At 41.3% G+C, this 18,643-nt stretch overlaps 1 pseudogene; it reads left to right on the forward strand.

The window, feature by feature from the left end:
- The first annotated feature begins 16,175 nt into the window (after positions 1-16,175).
- LOC121677062 lies at positions 16,176-17,221 on the forward strand (annotated as a pseudogene).
- Positions 17,222-18,643: the final 1,422 nt, after the last annotated feature.

Below are 18,643 nucleotides of genomic sequence, written 5' to 3' on the forward strand. Positions count from 1 at the left end.
TGCAGCTTTTGTGACGATGGGGTGTGTTGCTCGGGAAGACTCTACTTGCCTCTTCGTAACGGGGCACATCTGTGGTGATGCCCATCATGTCAGGGGCACACAGAGAATCTGAAGCGCTAGAGCAAAAACGGTCATGTGAAGCTGAGCCATCGCCTTCCAGACCTTCACTAAGACAGCATGTGAACGCCTCCTCCCATAATTCCCCTTGCTACAGCTGACCACATGCACAGTGGTCCAGAGGCTTCACTTTGCATGGAGTCCTCTGGAAAGCGGCTTGATGAAGAGTTGCTAGAATAGCCCTTGAGGCTTCCAAGGGTTGAATTCTTTGATAAGCACTTCTTCCAATTCTGTAAACCACAAAGCTCATCAAATTCTCTCTAAATCCTTTGCCAAACCCGGGTGTAATGGGCCTTCATGGGGATCCGCAATGTTTAAAAAGTATTTCAAAATATTTTGGCATAGGGTAAGAAGCTGAATTAGATCCAATAATCTGTCTATATTTAATACTGTCAATGCATCATGTTTATTTCTAATTTGGTCTGTATTATAAAACACAACATAAGTTTCTATACATGTACACAATCTGTCTATGCATGGATATGCATGTGTATATACACATACATGCACAAATATTTGCTAGTTCCGCACTTTCTGTGATTATTGTTGTTGCTGAACAAGCTCACAATTGAAAGATTAATTTGAAGCGCTCAGGAAAGATGTCCATAAAGTGGTTTTACTCCCAGTAGCTGATGGTCCAAAATACTTCAGAGATCACATCCGTGACCTTTCAGAATACGGTTTTCATAAAGTTGGGAAAAGGATAGGTTCTATTTTATTGCTGCCATAGCAATAAACTAGGTGATAGCTCCACAGTGATGGAGCTGTCAAAAATAAAATGCTAACACCACAATTGCTAAGGGTCCTGGTGGGGAAAGAGAGGGCAGGTATTGTCACACATATGAGGCTGCAGAGGGACTTATAGGAGTTCAGAGTTTAAATATTTTTTTTTTTTGGCAATTAGAGAGGGAATCCCATCCAAGGTATTGTGAAGGGATGATACCCTTACTGGAAAAAAATTCTGGAGCTAAAGACATTCAAGTAGTGCCAAAGCTTACAGAAAATATCAATGAAAATAGGAGTTCTGAGCAGCAAACATATAAAGCACCATGATAGAGACAAGGGAAGGGACTTACCGTGAGTTCGCTGTACATTCATTACTGCAGGAGCTTCCCCATTAGTATTTGTAAAGACCTTGTGAGGTGGTTATTACAAATGCTACTCATAGAAGATGGTGGGAGGAAGTTCTGATGCTAAACAGGTCCATTAATCTGTCTGAGGTCATGAAGCCCCAATCAGCACACAGAAGAAATGAAATGGAAGCAGGGTACAGCAGACTCAAAGTAACAACCTAGTGATAGACGACCCCCTCCATTCTTTCCTTTCTTCCTCCTACAGTGTTGCATGTCCATAGCTTCTTAGCTGCTGCTTCCAATTGTGCCAGACTCATTTCTTAGATGCCCCTCCCTCCATTTGGTTAATCATTGCTTGTTGGGAGCAGTGAGACCCCAGATCCTGAATTTCTTGTAATCCCCTGATCTGCCTACAGCTGCTCTGAGCACGAGACCTTCAGGAGTTCCTGATGGCAGGAGAGTGGTTTCTGGTGGGTTTGGCTGGGGCGTGGCTATCTCTATATAATCTGCTCCTGAAGACAATAAAGGGGACATTCTTGGGGAATTCAAGGATGACCCGTGTCTCTCTCTTTCTCTCTGTGTGTCTGTGTTTTCTAATCTCCAACCCCTAGCCCGAATCTTGTGAACTGGGTGCCAGCGCACCGAGTGCAGACACAGGGGCGTGGTGCGCGACAATTGCTCAACACTGCTGAGTCTCTGAAATGCACTAAGTGAACGGGGGACACAGCACAGACTAGGACTCAGTCTCTCTTCTCAGGATGGTCACATACAGACAAATAGAAAAGTGGCCCCAAGCTACCACAAGGCTTCAGTACCTGTGGGAGCAAACCTAGGTGGGGAGTGAATGCCTTGATATCCTTTTACCTTAATATTAGGAGGACATTTAGATAAGAAAGTAGACAAATATGGCAATATAAATGGATGAAACCCAAGGTCTGTCAGATTAAAATAATAGAAGAATAAAAGGGTTAAATTTTACTCAATTATATATACTATGAGATACTTTAAAATACATAATTATTGAAAGGCAAGAACTATTAACCAGGTTTGCTAAAGGCATAAAAGATAAAGATGAAGTTCAGACTGCAGGTACATGCTGGCCCCTGCTCCATAGCACTTTTTATTTTATTTTATTTTTGTAGAATCCATCATCTAGCAGCTGGAGGATTCAGGAAGAAAAAGCTAAGTTCCAGGAGGAACTTGGTGTGAGTCAGCATTTTCTATAGTTTGCTGGAAGCCACCCAAAGCAGGGAGAACAGAACGCTTCCTCAGACCCCAGAGCCCATTTTCTATAAAACCGGGAGAAAGACATCTGCAGCCACCAACATCCGTGCAAAGGCTGGAAAAGCAGTTGAGATTAGAACGAGACAGATGGGTGCATGTACAAGAGAAGTACACGCGACCACAGAGCCCAGGAGGCCCGCATTTTATAATGAGAGCAGACACTATGTCACAAAGTTTAAACCATGACAAAGCCTTGACCTGCATGAAGGATGTAATTACATCAATGAGAAAACATGGTGCGGAAGTGCAACTAAGGGAAAGACCTTGATGGGCAGAGACAGAAACGTCCTTGTGACGTTTTACTAACTCAAAGATTAAGATGAAGTAAAGCATTAAAGATGTAGCATTTAAATCTAGAAGCAGGAAAAGACTCCTATCACCACAGTGTTTTCTTGTACATCCTTAGTGAAAATTCTAGCTGTGTGGTAGTGGGCACACGCCTTTAATTCCAGCACTCGGGAGGCAGAAGCTTGTGGATCTCTGTGAGTTCAAGGCCAACCTGGTCTATAAGAGCTAGTTTCAGGGCAAGTAGGACTGTTACACAGAGAAACCCTGTCTCAAACAAACAAACAAACAAACAAATAAATAAAAGAAGAAGAAGAAAGAAAATCTAGGAGGACATACAAGAAACCATAACATGTAATGTGATGTCAGTGGTTATCGGATGGGGCAAGAGGGAGGTGAAAGAAGTCCCTACTGAGAAAAAAATTTGTCATTGCCTCTTAACAGCATACTCGAAATGACACAGCTGTATCAACACTTCAAAAACTTAACCTTCAGGACTGAGAAAGTAGTGACAATCAGAGACCTGGATGTTCCCACGAAGAAATTAAATGAGAGTGCCACACAGCCAGCTGATCTGCTGGTCTCTCTTTTCAGGATGGTGGTTGAGAGGGACTAGAGTGGATCCAGATATTCAGCTCTGGGTACAACTCTGGTGAAGGATGGAGAGTATTTCCTCTAGCCCAGAGAGAGGATTGTGGATTTGACAGAAACACAAGTGGATTCTGAGTCATTTTCAAGACCATATAAAGAAGGAATGGAGTACGCTAGAAAGGACCAACTTTGAAGGAGGACTATATTATTTCTTCAGGAACTGGTAAGTATGATTAATATGTTACACAAAAAGGATTTCAAGAGTAAACAATCCATCAGCTCTAAGTAAAAATATAAAAACACCAGAGGGGTGCATGGACCGAAAAATACCAAAACTTGGACTAGTAAGGCAGACAAAAGAAGAGTTGTATGTTAGGAAAGGGGGAGATTGTGGCTTAAAAATAGATCCTGTGAAAATATGCTTTTCAGCTTTAATTGACTAGAAGCTTGAGTAAGATGAATCTCCAACTTAATTGAAACTCACATCACACTATGCCATTAGAAGCAGGATTCAGAACATTCACAATCTGTTCTCTGTATCTGACACTCAATGGAATACAGAGACTTCCCTGAGTTTTGTTCTGGGAATGTTTCTTAAAATGACATTGACAAGTCAGGCTGCTTCATAGAGAAAAACTAATTATGGTTAAGAGTCCTCGCCATTCTTCTACATTACCTGAGTTTGGTTCTCAGTATCTAGGAAAGGTGGCTCACAACCATGTGTAACTCCAGATTTAGGGGACCAGACACCTCTGGTCTCTGTGGGCACCTATGTACTTACATACATACATACATACATACATACATACACACACACACTATATAAGATTTCAAATTACTTACAAAAATCTGAAGAAATTTTTGGATCTATCAAAAGTTGTACAGACTGAAAAATTCAGTTTAGCAAAGAGGTAGAGGAATGAGCATGCACATCTGTTGCAGGCCAAGGCAAGATATTTGTGATCTGAGAGAGGTAGTGCCTTCTAGAAGAGCATAAGAAGCATACAATTTTTGATCCAGTATTTTCATTTCTAGACATCTCATTTGAAATGCCACTGTATAGATTATTATATTTGAAGATGTTTATATGGTAAAAGTAGTAGAAGCAAGCCAAATGCCATTTTATTTTATTTTATTGTTTGCTTTTTTCTACAGAGGGTCTTGTTATGTCAACTAGGCTGGCCTAGAACTTGTGATACTCCTGCCTCAGCCTTCAAAATGCTAGGCCAAGGCATGAATTAGGGTTTTTTTTTATTTGCTTGTGTTTTAGACATTAAGGCATATCCATGTTCTGGGCTTTCATGCATCTACTAAAGAGAACAAAGCAGACCTATCACTGGAGATCCAGGAGTGTCTTAGTTATGGTTTCTATTGCTGTGAAGAGATACCATGACTATGGCAACTCTTATTAAAAAAACCCAGTTAATTGGGGTGACTTACAGTTTCGAAGGTTCAGTCCATTATCATCATGACAGGTAGCATGGTGGCATGCAGACAGCTGTAGTGCTGGAGCCGAGAGTGCTACATCTTACAGGCAACAGGAAGTCAACTGACTGTCACCCTGAGGGAAACTCGAGCCAAAGGGATCCCCAAATCTGGCCCCCAGAGTGACACACTTCCTCTAACAAGGCCACACCTCTTAATAGTGTCACTCTCTTTGGGGGCCATTTTCTTTCAAATCATCACAAGGACTTATCCCTTAGGATGAAGAATATTAGGAAAACCTTATTATGGAAATAAGAACAATATTATATGTAGGTACATGCATAGGAAATCATAAATACATAATTATACAAATTGAATTGTAACGAGGGGGGTGAAATGAGGAGAAAAGATGGTGGACTCTATATGGACCATTTTGTAACTTCTGGTTAATGTGCGAGTATGTTGGGTTTTGTAATTAAGGAAATTATTTTAAACTAGGAGGATATCTGACATGGTCAGCACTGGAATGTTTATGGCTGGCCCAAGGGAGACTGGGTGACACACAGGGGGAAAACTGGATGAGAAGACCTCTCACTGAGTGCTCGCAATACAAAGTGTCCTAGAATTATTGTCTGTTCTTTCCTCTCCAACTCACAGAGCCAGGTCCAAAAAGGTAACAGAGGGCAATTTTTAAAAGACATTCATGATGGTATTCCTAAAGAGATTTCTTGAAATACACTACCGCAGGGAACAGGTAATTCTTCCTGACATACCACTTTAGAGCCTCAGAAAGACTGCCTCCAAACAGTGGATATCAATTTCATGGGGCTAAGGATACAAATACATCCACGACATTACATGATGTCTTTGTTCACTTTCTATTGCTGCAATAAAGACCACAACTGAAAGGAGCTTAGATAAGAGAGGGTTTATTTGGCTTGCACATCCCAGTCATGGCTTCTCACAAAGGGAAGACAGGAGTTCAGGGCAGGAATCTGAAGGCAGGAACTGAAGCAGAGGACATGGAGGCGTGCTGCTTACTGGCTTGATTCTCCTACCTTGTTCAGTTTATTTTCTAATATACCCCAGAACCACCTGCCCAGGAAGGGAACACCCCCACACACAGTGTGCTTGGCCCTCCTTCACTAATTATTAATCAAGGAAATGTCCCATAGATTTGCCTATGTGGTAATCAAGGCACTTTTTAAATTGGTATTGCTCTTCCCAGATAACTCTATCTAGTGTCACGTTGACAAAAACAAACAAACAGAAAACTAATAGGACACAGGGGTCTAAACATTCGTTACCATGACAGGCTGATTTCCTGTCTCCTCCTGTGGTTGGGTGGAGAACACTGCTCTTTCACTAAAAAGGGAGAAATGTTTCCTTCAAGCTTTGGGGCCTTTCCAGTGCTTTCAGTCCCATACAAAGGTAGTGACATCTCAAGGAGCCTCTGGTATCTTCCCATTTCTACTCCAAAAGCCCAAGAAACAGGTGAAGTTGCATGTGTGCTCACCTCCTTACCATTTATTGGCTACAAACTGCACTTTCCTGTAGTGCCCTTCCTTGAAAAGAGTGGTACCCACAGAGAAGGAGACATACTTGAACCCTTGAGTCAGAGTTGGATTAGTGCTGTTGATAGGCATACTGTTACTTTGATGGGGAGGCAAGAAGAGAGTTGAAAACCCCATAACCTAACAAGATTACATGAATGAGTCTAACTGGGGACTAAAACTGATAAGCAAATTTCATTCTGTTTCGTTTTGTTGAGCCATGAGCCACTTTAACATAAGGGCATCTCTGTAGAGCAATGGCTATCTGCTGAGTGCGAACACATCAAAGAACTGATAAACATTATTAACCCATTAAATCAACACAACAGAGCCGCAAATGAAGCCTGGGGAGATTAAATGACTGGCCCAGCACTACACAGGCGACAGCTGAAGAACTAAGTTTCCAACTCCCAGACCCAAACACATTGTCAACCTGTTTTTCTAAGTCAAAGTTAACTGGACATCCCATTGGTAGCAGAGTTAAGCTAGGAACTGCTTCTTCTAAAGCATTGTTGTAAGGGAAGAGCCTAGAGTTTAGATGTCAATCTCTTTGGAGGTTATGAGGGGGCTTCAGGAAGCAATATAAACTACTGGAATAGATTGACTCTACTCACTTTCAGGAAAGACACCCTTTGCTTATACGTGTTTAAATGGGGGTTCTTTATTTCATGCGAAGAAGTGAGGTGATGTTTCTGAGCTCCTAACTCTCTACCCACAGGTCCTGGGGCCAGGCAATGACTTTTAGGGTTCATTTCTGAAGACTTAAACAAAGGGGTATGTAATTAAATTGTTGGGTGTGATAAGTTACCTTTCTATCTAAAGTTCCCAATATAAAGGAGAAGACAAGTTGTCCACATTTTAAAAAGTCGAGCTAGTGAATTACAAAGAAGCTTTTCCGTTGAAGAAAATCTCTTCAAGTTCATCTTCCTTATCTTTGTAGGGAGAAATTCAACTACGTGGGGCATTACTGAGATAGACTTATATCTATATTCCTTGAATAAATGTACATACATGGAGCATGACATGTATCATTTTCCTCTCTGGTTGTCACCCTAGAAAAGGAGTCTGTGGGTCCCCCATCCCCTGGTTTTCCTCACTTGACCCTCTATCCACCAGCATTAACAGAGTCCCAAGGATTTCTTTCTAAGCAGGCACAACAATAAGCCTATATGCTAACATTTTCATGGGTACAGGACCTGGATAAAATCTTTCTGCTAGTTGAGGCCCTTGAGGAAAGTTGGGCAAAAAGTTATGAATTCAAGGAGAAATATCAGTTTGGGAGGGGGTCTAGAGCATGGGAGTGGTATTGCCCATCCAAGGAATACCAAATGGGCAGTCAACTTGTAGGTGGCCTTTCTTCTATTTTCCCTGCAAAAATTATTGCAGTAGGAAGAAAGGAGAACACAAATACAGAAGTTGCTGCATCTGCAATTAGTGTTGGTAAATCATGCCTCTCTGATCATGAGGGAAGGATGCTGGGTTAGCAAGGACCTTGGGGAATGGAATAACTCAGGCAATTACTGACATAAGAGGTTGGATAACAAGGCATGAAGATTCCACCTGATCATCCTGTGAGGAACCAGAAGGGCTCAGAGGATGCAGACCCTCTTTTAGTCCCCTTGTTCTCATTGCAGTTATCAGCTTAAAATGGGGAATCAAATTTGATATTATACAATAGAAAGCCATCTTATTTGTGTTCTACCCTAAAATATAAAAATATAAAGTATATTTTTAAAAACAAGCACTATTTTCTTGAAAACTAAAGAAGTAATCACTATTTTTGCTTAAACTGATTGCTAAGAATTATAAAATTGTGGTTACAAATGTAAGTACTGAGTACACTAGGTTAGGAAGCTGGGGAATGCATAGAAGACCCAACAAAGGCCATACTAAACCAGAATGCCAGGCTGTGCAATCTGGAACACAAAGCAGATTTTTACTCTTCAAGGAAATAAAAATAAGCAGGCATGCAGGTAGAAGGAAACAGATCATTGTTTTATTGACAGATATGAAGAGAAATAATTCATAGAACATGCCATTTGTCTTGGATACCTTTGCTTCAAGAATGAAGTTTCTAGGTATTTAATTACGATTAAGGGGTGCTATGAGATTGAGAAGCTGGTTCCTTGACAAATCCCTGCAAGATCATACCATCTCTATTCAGGAACCCAGAACTGCACAGGCTGGAATATAATGTACTGATCTAGACTGATTATTGAAGAAGATCTGAGCTGAGAGCCATCCTTCAAAAAGCCAAAACATGGTTGCTGCAATTTTCACACATGGCTGTTTGTAGAGGGGCTATTAATACACCAATGAACAACAAAAACCTTGCAGCCGATTACAAGGGCATCATTGTGATTAAAAAGGTCATGGGCATAGCTGACTTACTTTTTAAAAGGGAAGCAGTTTAACTTCCCACCAGGCCACAGCAGGAGTCATGCATAAATGGCCATCACTTGTGTCACATGCAGAGTGAGCAGGGGATGTGGGGAACAGCAGAGCACAGTGGAGACATTGGATTTGTTTAGCTCTGGGGCCTTATCTGAGCCTCAGAATTGTCAGGTGTTTCAAAGTGATAAAAACAATTCTTACATATGTACATGTGCACACGTGTGAGCGTGTGCATGCACGCACATGTGTGTGTGTGAATGTGTGTGTGTGTGTGTGTGTGTGTACCAAACAGAGAAAATGTATGAAATGGGGCTTTGTAAACTTTAAACCTTTGCACATCTGAACACATTATCGCTTTCCCATGCCAGAGCCACATCATCCAGTGGTCCAGAGGCATCCTTAGGAACTTGTGGACTATTTGCCTTCATGGTGTTCCCAAAGGCTTAGTTTCTTTCTCATTCAGAGATCAAAATGTTTCTAGAATTTTCTACCATAATTGGCATATTACAATTACTAGTCCTACACTGAAATTTTTCTTTTTTTCCCCAACATAATATTTTTTTTTCTTTTAAATACTGCCTGGCCCATTAATTCCAGCCTCTTACTCACATCTTGATTAACCCATATTTAGTAATCCGTGTAGCACCACAAGGTGGATCGCTTACCAGGAGAGATCTTAATCTGCATCCATCTCGGAGAGGAGAGGCATGGCTACTGCATATGGCGACTGCCTGAAGCGTCTGCCTTCTCTTTCCCAGAATTCTGTTCTGGTTACTCCGCCTACCTAATTTTCTGTCTCTTAAAGGGCCAAGGCAGTATCTTTATTAATAATGAAAGTAACACATAGACACTCCTCCATCATTTCCCCTTTTTCTGTTTAAACAAAAAAGAAAGGCTTTAACTTTAACATAGTAAAATTACATGTAACAAAAGAGTTATCAAGCAAGAATTACAGTTACAATATTTAAATCTATTTTATCTTTTACCAGAACTTTGGGTGACTGTCCAGGCAACGAGATGTCTCTGTGATTTCTAGAGTTTTGGTTTTTCATGACAATGAGACACGTCTGCTCCTGCCAGCACCAATCTACTTCAAGAGGAAGATGGGCATTGAAGAGGCTACTTATGGAGTTTGATAGCCATTTGGGCAAGAAACTGCTCTTGCCTGGACTGTTACATAAACTGGACACAAAGAACCCACAGAGAGAGGACTGCTGAACTTCCCTAAAGGTGAGATGGTCTTTTGGGGTTCCTGATTTGTGAAAGAGTCTGCGAGATGTTCTGCAGGACACAGCAGAAAGTGACTGAACTGTCTTTGGAATTTCCTGCTTCATGGAAATGTCTGCTGGACACTATGGGCCTGAAGGCCAAAGATGGATGCCCCAACGGTACAGGCAGCAAGATGTCTCTGTCCTTTCTAGAGTTTTGGAAGTTGCATATTTCTTGTTTACTTAGGTAATATTATATCCTTCTGGAGTCTTTGATGGAGTTGAAGAATAAATAGTTATAGCCAACATAATTTTTTATATGAGTACTTGCGAATTTCATATAATGTATCCTGATCACACTCACTTCCCAGTCTTCCCTGGTCCACCCCTACCCTTGTGACTCCCCCAGAGAAAAAAAAGAAAAGAAAAGAAATTGTGTTGTCCATATACTCACTGGAGCATGCTCAAACTTCTAGTGACCAGACCCTACCTCCACCCCTGCCAGAAACTATCAATTGTGAAGGATCCCTATCACAATTTTTAAGAGTTCTTTTTCACTGGCTTCCTGTTTAGACTGTTTCTTTTGAGGGGTGGGAATAGGGGAGGGAGGTTGTCACAGAAACCAATGTCTCTCATTCTCAACTTTAGGTCTGCAGTCATCAAAACCACTGAAAAAGAGGCTTCCTTGTTCTTTACAGTCAGTGGTGGCATGGATCATGGACTTCTGTATGGTTTATTCTGTATGGTTACAGACTACAGACATCAACAAAACTGGCCCTGAGCCACAACTTGGACCACTGATACCATCGTGACCCTTGCTAGCAGCACACACCATGAACATCCACAGGACCTTTGGTAGTAACATGGATTACAGATATCGACATGGTCTCTAGCAGAAGCCCAGACCGTGGACATCTACACAGCCTCTGCCCACAGCATTGACCATGGACATCAACATGGCGTCAGGTGGCAGCACATACCACATGCATTCACATAGCCTTCAGTGGAACCAAAATAGACAAGGTATGAAGCTTCATCTCAGTGTCTTCAAGTGGAAAGAAAGAGGGATTATTACTGAACTTTCTCTTAGAAGTAGGCTAGTGTCTACAATAGATTTAGTACTTGTTGCTGACATATAGAAGGCACTCAGAGCCTTCTGCTTGTTGTGCTTGCTATGGCTCCATGAACCTGGTACTTGCTTTTATGGAAGTTGGAGCCTCCAGAGCTATCATCCTACAGTAAGGAACAGGATTAAATCAGAGGGTATAGATTTAAGTGCTGAAGACCAAAACCCAGATCCAGGTGACAGGGACCCTTGCACCAGGCATCAAAGGCACGCCGATCTCCAAGCTGTGGAATCTTTGTGGGACAGTCATTACATTTCTGTTCAGGCCAGTTTGGTTTGGGCTCCTTCCCACTTGTTTGAAGCTTTTGGATGAGGCAGAGATGCGCAGTATCACACAACAAGAAGAGGGCAGGGTTGAAACTCTAGACGGATGAACAGTAAAGCTCCTCCTAGGCTACCCCATTATGCTTCATTTTCTATCATTCATCAGTCTACTAGGATCAACGAGAGGGTGTAAATTACTGTACGTGGGTGGAACTGATTCTGCATCTGGGGTGGATCAGGGCAGTGAAGGAAGCAGGGACAACACACTGAAAGGTAGATGGACAATGTCCTTGTTTTGAGAAGTCCTCTCTATGATAATTTTTTTTCACTGATTGGGAGATTTGAGTTATAAGGCTTAGAAACATGATGTTGCAATTGTGGAATATCATCGTGAGGAGCAGAGGAAGCCCTGAGTGAATGTATATTGCTGACAACGAGCTGGGCCTTGTCAAGGACCCCAGTGGCTCAGACCCATGGGAATGATAAGACCTTCTCCTCATCAGGCTCAGGGGAACAGCAAGGCTCTCACCAGCGTCTTATTCATGCCTAACAAGTATTTTCCTGCTCCATTCCTGATGTCCAAGTGCTGAAATGAGATGTCCTTGGCCTTTTACTGTTCCAACCTAGAGCACAATTGCAGATCTCCAAAGCCTCTCGACATCCCTGATGTTTTGCCGTTTTTATTCTTCCATAGAACTGCTCCACGCCTACACAGTGATCGCCTACACAATGACCTTGGCTGCCCGTCTCCAGCAGCAGGCTGTGAATCACAGGGGAGTGGAAGCTGTAGCTGACGGAGAACTGAAAGGGGCTCCCACCAGTTCACCAGAGCCCACGGTACACTCTGTCTCCTGATCCCTCTGTCAGTGACATCTGGACCATGGCAAGTGCTAGATATTGTGAACCGTGACTTCATACACTGGCTAATCTACTGCAGATGTCAAGCAAGCACCAGGACACTCATGGCCCAACATGCACCTGCAGCAACAGAGACCATGCACAGAACACAGCAGGAGAGTTCAGTGTCAGCCTGGCTATCAGCCCTGGGTGTAGGGGTAGAGATGAAAAGTAATTGTGATTCCAGCCCTGCCACCGACACGCCATGACTAAAAAAGACACTTGAGCTCAATTCCGCATCTCTGCAGTGGAAATAGTGATAAACTTAGCATAAAGGTCCTTGTGGGGTTAAACAGTTTAACAGAGGGAAGCACTCCGATACTTGGCCCTTTTCATTACCATGTAATATTGTCTATTGTCCTCAGAATTACATGATCTCAGATAAGTTCTAGGAACTAGGAAGTGATTCCCACAGTGACTGACACGTTATTCTTAGGGGGAATTTGTTACAAGTTCAAATTTCGAGGTCCAGGTTCACAAAGACTTGGGAACTTGCCTGTAGGGATCGAAAATCTTTTTCTTTATCTGGTCCCTCATGGATGTGTATGTATCTGAGCTGTGCTTCTATGGATCAGATGTCCTTTCAATTAATCAGTTCCCACCCTCCCTCTCCCCAGGTTCCACCTCACCAGTCTGCAGGGAAGAAAAAACAAAACAGAGAAACAGAATAAACATAAGAGGATTGTGGTGTTACTAGCTTTTGGTAAATAGATCAGGCAAAGTAAGCTTGACCAAGGAATGCCAGCGTCAAGTGCCCACCCCCCAGGCAGCAGGATTTTCCATCCACACACCTACAGGCCCACAGTCAGTACTCAACTGGCAGTGAGTGAACCCCTGAATGACTGACAGATTCTAGCATGGTGTAAACCATTTGTCACTTCATAGGCCTTTGGTTGTTTCTTACTTCATCTAGAGTTCTCTTTGTTCTGTTAATTACCACTACATCTTGAAGATTCAGCTCTAACATTTCCATTAGAAATTAAAAAAACAGTGTAATAGTTGAACATTTACATTTTGCCCCCTTAGAAGAAGTATTTTCTTATTCATTAGTGTATAGTTGGCATTTAGCATGGACCATGGAATATTATCACAAACTAATGAAACCAGAGGGGTGCTGGCATCTTGCTGGGTCTCCTAAAATACACTGTGGATTAGGGATGGATCAAAAGTTCATCTGCTGACTTTAGAGCAAGGGATAGTTTCTGTTGTTTTCATTTGATCTATGATTACTTATTTTTTAATTTTTAAATTGTTTTTATTGAGCATTATATTTTTCGACTCCCCTCCCATTCTCTCCCTTCCCCTTCAACCCTCTCCCATGGTCTCCATGTTCCCAATATACTCGGGAGATCTTGCCTTTTTCTATATCCCCTGCAGATTAAACCTATGTATGTCTCTCTTAGGGTCCTCTTTATTGTCTAGGTTCTCTGGGGTTGTGAATTATGGGCTGGTTTTTCTTTACATCGAAAAGTCAGTTATGAGTGAGTACGTATGATATTTGTCTTTCTGGGTCTGGGTTACCTCACTCAATATTAAGTTTCCTAGCTCCATCCATTTGCCTGCAAATTTCAAGATATCATTATTTTTTCTGCTGTGGAGCACCCCATTGCATAAATGTACCACATTTTCCTTATCCATTCTTCAGTTGAGAGACATCATTTAGGTTGTTTTCAGGTTCTGACTATGATGAACAATGCTACTATGAGCATAGTATGTGGTACGATTGAGCATCCTTATTGAGTATCTTATATTGATTATATACCCAAAAGTGGTATTGCTGGGTCTTGAGGAAGGTTGTTTCCTAATTTTCTGAGAAATTGCCACACTGACATCCAAAGGGGTTGTACCAGTTTGCACTCCCACCAGAAATGGAGGAGTATTTCCTTTACCCCACATCCTTTCCAGCATAAGTTGTCATCAGTGTTTTTGATCTTGGCCATTCTTACAGGTGTAAGATGGAATCTCAGAGTTGTTTTGATTTGCATTTTTCTGATGGCTAAAGATGTTGAGCATTTCCTTAAGTGTCTTTCAGTCATTCTCAACAAAGCCACTACTTTGTTGAGAGTTCTTATTTGTTTAAGTCTGCACCCCATTTTTTATTGGATTATTTGCTCTTTTGATGACCAATTTCTTGAGTTCTTTGTATATTTTAGAGATGAGCGCTCTGTCTGCTGTAGGGTTGGTGAAGATCTTTTCCCATTCTGTAGGCTGCCATTTTGTCTTGTTGATCATGTCCTTTGCTTTACAGAAGCTTTTTAGTTTCAGGAGGTCCCATTTATTAATTGTTTCTTTCAGTGTCTGTACTACTGGGGTTATGTTATGTGCCAATGCGTTCAAGTGTACTTCCAACTTTCTCTTCTATGAGGTTCAGTATGGTTGGTTTTATGTTGAGGTCTTTGATCCCATTTAAATTTGAGTTTTGTGAATTGTAATAAATATGGATCTATTTTCATTCTTCTACGTGTTGATATCTAGTTATGCCAGCACCATTTATTGAATATGTTTCTTTTTTCCCATTTTACATTTGCTTCTTTGTCAAAAATCAGGTGTTTGTAGGTGTGTGAATTGATATCTGGGTCTTTGATTCAGTTCCGTTAGTCCTCCTGTCTGTTTTTATGATAATACCAGGCTCTTTTCAGTACTGTACCTATGTAGTAGAGTTTGAAGTCAGGGATTGTGATGCCTCCAGAAGTTTCTTTATTGTACAGGATTGTTTTGGCTACCTTTTTTTTTTTCATATGAAGTTAAGTAGTGAGGTCTGTGAAGAATTTTGCTGGGATTTTGATGGGCATTGCATTGAATCTGTAGATTGCTTTTGGTAAGATTGCTATTTTTACTATGTTATTTCTACCTACCCAAGAGCAAGGGTGATCTTTGCATTTTCTGGTGTCTTCTTCAATTTCTTTCTTCAAAGATTTAAAGTTCTTGTCATACAGGTCTTCCACTTGTTTGGTTAGAGTTACTCCAGGTTATTTTGTTATTTGGGGCTATTGTAAAGGGAGATGTTTCTCTGATTTCTGTCTCAGCCCCTTAGTCATCTGTATAAGGAGAGCTATTGATTTTTTTTTAGTTAATCTTGTATGCTGCTATATTACTGAAGGTGTTTATGAGTTGTAGAAGTTCTTTGGTAGAATTTTTGGGATTGCTTATGTAAACTATTGTACCATCAGCAAATAGTGAGAGTTTCCAGAGGTTCTGTAAACACACTAGTGTGGGATTTTCCAGCTTCTTCATGTAGATATTTATTGCTATGAATTTTCCTCTTAACAGTACTTTCATTGTGTCCCATAAATTTGGGTATGTTGTGTGGTAATTGTCATTGAATTTTGGGAGTTTTTTGATTTCTTCCTTTATTTTTTCCTTGGCCCATTGAAGATTCAGGTGAGCAATGTTTAATTTCCATGTGTTTTGGGGCTTTCTGGAATTAATATTGCCATTGACTTCTAGTTTTAAGCCATGCTGATCTGATAAGAAACATGGGGTTATTCCAGGTTTTTTTTTTTAATCTGTCGAGGTTTGCTTTGTTACCTAGTATGTGGTCAGTTTTTGAGAAGGTTCCATGAGGTCCTGAGAAGAAGGTATTGATTACTTATTTAATAAATGCTTTATTCAGTGAGTGAATTGGAGGACCTGGAACCCCACATGACTCTAAACATGGGTGTGCATACTCATTACAATAATGGGGTGGGGAGGGACGGGAAGTCCTCTGCCTGTGTTTCGACAGCTTCTTTCATCATCTCCTAACCTTTCTTTTTTCCCAAGAGCTAGAAAGAACTAGATAACATCTAGAGATGAACAGTGCTGCCCATCACTCTAAATTCATGCGTCAAAAACAATGCCCCCATTTCCCCAGGAAACAATGTTTCAAAATAAAACACATTTGCTTAGAAAATATTTTAGCATTTAGAAGTATAATTGGAGATTGAACGCGACAGGGAAGAGGCGAGTCTGGTCTCAAATGGAAAGCCATGATCCAAAGGATCCAGGAGGGCTGAGGGAGCTGTTGTTGGTGCTCTGAACTTTGAAACTACAGATGATAGCTTAAGGGAACCTTTGGAAAAATGTGGCACACTTACAGACTGTGTAGTAATGAGAGATCCCCAAACAAAACGTTCCAGGGCCTTTGATTTTGGAACCTGCTCTTGTGTCGAAGAGGTGAATGCTGCAGTGGTTGATGGGATTTGTGCTGGAAGCAAAGAGTCATTTCTAGGGAGGATTCTGTCAAGTCTGCTTCCTGTTTAACAGTGAAGGAATTTTTTGTTGGTGGTATTAAAGAGGATGCAGAAGAATATAATTTGAGAGATTGCTTTGAAAAATATGTCAAGATTGAAACCATAGAAAGTACGGAAGGCAGGCAGAGTGGAACAAAGAGACGGTTTGCTTCTCTAACTTTGGGTGATCATGCCACAGTTGACAAACCTGTTATTTAGAAATGCCACACTATTAACAGGCATGACTGTGAAGTGGAAAAGACCCTTTCTAAACAAAAGATGCAGTCTGTGGGATGACCCAGAGGTCACGGAGACAGATCTGGCAACTTTATGGATCATGGCAAAAACTTGGGAAGTAGGGGAGGTGATGTTGGTTGTGGTGGAAGAGGCAGCTACGGTGGTGGAGGTGGTGGCAGCAGAGGTGGTTATGGAGGTGGTGAGGGTGGATATAAGGGATCTGGAGGTGACAGTGGCAACTCTGGTGGTGGTCCTGGTTATCGTAGTAGAGGAGGCTATGGTGGCCGTGGACTAGGATATGGAAACCAAACCAAAAGGGTAGATATGGTGGTGGTGGAGGAGGGTGTGGTGGTTACAATGGAGAAAGATATTTTGGGGAGGTAACTTTGGTGGTGGTGGGGACTATGATGACTTTGAAAATTATAGTGGATGACAGCAATCAAACTATAGACTCACAAAGGGGGATGGTTTTGGTGGAAGAGGCTCAGGCAGTCCTTATGGTGGTGGCTATGGATCTGGTGGTAGGGGTGGTGGATATGGTAGCAGAAGGATTTAAAAATAGAAAAAGGCTACGGTTCTTAGCAGGAGAGAGAGCGAGGAGCTGTCAGGAAAGCTGCAGGTTACCTTGAGACTATCATCTCAACTCCATTAGGACAGTGTTTCTGTGGGTCATGACCCCTTTGGGGGGTTAAATGACCTTTCACAGAGATTGCCAAAGACCATCAGACATTTACGTTATGATCCATAACAGCAGCAAAATTATAGTTATGAAGCAGCAACAAAAATAATTTTATGACTGGGGGTCACCACCCCATGAGGAACTGTGTTAAATGGTTGCAGTGTTAGGAAGACCAAGAACCACTGCAATAGAGAAACTGTAAAAATCTGCTGCAGAAAGGACAAGTTACTGCAGCTTGAACAGGAAGCCCTCTTGCTCAGGACTGTCATAGCCACAGTTAGCAAAAGGGGCAGCTATTGGTTAATGTACTGTAGTGTCAATTAGATGCCCATTCCTGGGGTCTTTATCTGTTGTGGCTTTGTCTTTTTCTTTTTGTTACATCAGGTACATTACCCTGTAGATTGTGGTAGTGGTACCAGGAATAAAAATTAAAGGATTTTAACTTAAATTTAAAAAGTAGAATGAGGTGCCTGGTGGAAAAAAGTCACTGTCACAAATCTAGTATTAGAAGGAGTGAGAAGGGGAGACAGTAGAAGGAAGAAGAGCGGCAGAGGGAGAACACGCAAATTAATAAGATCAGAAATGAAAAGGGGGACATAACCACAGACACAGAGAAAATTCAGAGAATCATTAGATCTTACTACAAAAGCCTGTATGCCACAAAATTGGAAAATGTAAAAGAAATGGACAGTTTTTTAGATAAATACCATATACCAAAGTTAAACCAGGACCAGGTAAATGCTCTAAATAGTCCTGTTAGTCGCGAAGAATTAGAAACTGTTATCAAAAACCTCCCTACCAAAAAGAGCCCAGGACCAGATGGTTTCAATGCGGAATTCTACCAGAACTTCCAAGAAGACCTAATACCTATACTCCTTAAGGTATTTCATAATATAGAAACACAAAAGTCACTGCCAAATTCCTTCTATGAAGCTACAGTTATCCTGATACCTAAACCACACAGAGACTCAACCAAGAAAGAGAATTACAGGCCAATCTCACTCATGAACATTGACGCAAAAATTCTCAATAAAATACTGGCAAACCTAATCCAAGAACACATTAGAAAAATTATCCACTATGATAAAGTAGGCTTCATCCCAGAGATGCAGGGCTGGTTCAACATATGAAAATCTATCAATGTAATCCATCATATAAATAAACTGAAGGAAAAAAACCATATGGTCATCTCATTAGATGCTGAAAAAGCATTTGACAAAATTCAGCAACCTTTTATGATAAAGGTCTTGGAGAGATTAGGGATACAAGGGTCATTCCTAAATATAATAAAGGCTATTT

This window comes from Arvicola amphibius, chromosome 1, assembly GCF_903992535.2.
Source record: "Arvicola amphibius chromosome 1, mArvAmp1.2, whole genome shotgun sequence".
In the NCBI taxonomy this organism is placed as follows: domain Eukaryota; kingdom Metazoa; phylum Chordata; class Mammalia; order Rodentia; family Cricetidae; genus Arvicola; species Arvicola amphibius.